General features: G+C 48.5%; 1 non-coding gene across 1 annotated transcript; it reads right to left on the bottom strand.

The window, feature by feature from the left end:
* Positions 1-859: 859 nt before the first annotated feature.
* Positions 860-1,023, bottom strand: LOC112661555 (U1 spliceosomal RNA). The gene has a single exon (XR_003137786.1). It is a non-coding gene; the product is annotated as a U1 spliceosomal RNA (small nuclear RNA).
* Between the last annotated feature and the right edge of the window lie 215 nt (positions 1,024-1,238).

The raw sequence follows: 1,238 nt of genomic DNA on the forward strand, positions 1-1,238 counted from the left end.
AAAGCACTCTTCCACGTAGACCATCTCACAGAAGAACAGCATATCATGACAAGAACTTCCCTGCCTATTAAGGGGTGGGTTGAAAATATATTCCATTGACCCACCCATACCATGGCTCAAACCTCCATTTTGACTTACGTGACATGCCCCTCTGCAGCGGAGGAGCACCCTGTCCATCCGTTCCACTGTCTCTAGATCTGCTGATGCAAACAGCCCCTGTAGAGTATGTAGATCCTCCAGATGCCCCTGTCTGCATTCCTGTAGTGGCCACTGTGACTTGTGAGAAAGGAGCAAAAGAAATTCCTGCTATAGCCTAGTGTGCAGACGGGTCTAGTCTGGCAACCCACCAACAGGGACAGCAGTTGCCATTCAGCCCAGTACTGACTCCATCTGGATGGAAACAGAAAAGAATAGCCAGTGGGATGAGGTCAAGAGTGGTTCGACTGGTTATCCTTCATGAGCTTTGGCATTAACCCTTTGCACAGACAAGTAGGCTGTTCTAAAAGGCTTAACCCTAGGGCTTGGACAACAGGAAGCCAAGGGATGGAGGATCATGAATAAACCTCTGTGGGGTCAGGATACATTTGGGGCCATTTGGGTCCACTGGAAGAGTCTAAGGCTGTCCTTGCTGTCTTCCATGTCCCAGTTCATTAGACACCAATACCCCCTGGCAATCAGGAAGACATTGCCCAGCTTGGGTCTAAGCCTTAGCAACTGACACTTCAGTAGATACAGCAGATTGAGTATATAGAAGGACACATAGAACCAAGGGTGCTGGACTGCCCTTGACATACTGCGTCTTGGTTAATGCAATAACAGCATGTCCAGTGTGTTCTTTTTTTTTTTTTTTTTTTTTCCCCAGGGGAAAGCGCGAACGCAGTCCCCCGCTACCACAAATTATGCAGTCGAGTTTCCCACATTTGGGGAAATCGCAGGGGTCAGCACATCCGGAGTGCAATGGATAAGCCTCGCCCTGGGAAAACCACCTTCGTGATCATGGTATCTCCCCTGCCAGGTAAGTATTGTCCAGTGTGTTCTAAACAATACCCAAGCCGAAGGAGTCTGGAACTATTCACCAAAGATTCAACTGGTGAAGGGTTGCCAACTTGGCAAAAACGTGAGGGTTTAAATATGCCCTGGTTTGTGCAGACACTGCCTCTGGTCTAACCCAATGTCATCCCTGTTGCTGTACAAACCAAGCTGCCACCATTAGGGGATTAGAGAAGCCAAGTACCATG

This window comes from Canis lupus, chromosome 18, assembly GCF_003254725.2.
Source record: "Canis lupus dingo isolate Sandy chromosome 18, ASM325472v2, whole genome shotgun sequence".
NCBI lineage: Eukaryota > Metazoa > Chordata > Mammalia > Carnivora > Canidae > Canis > Canis lupus.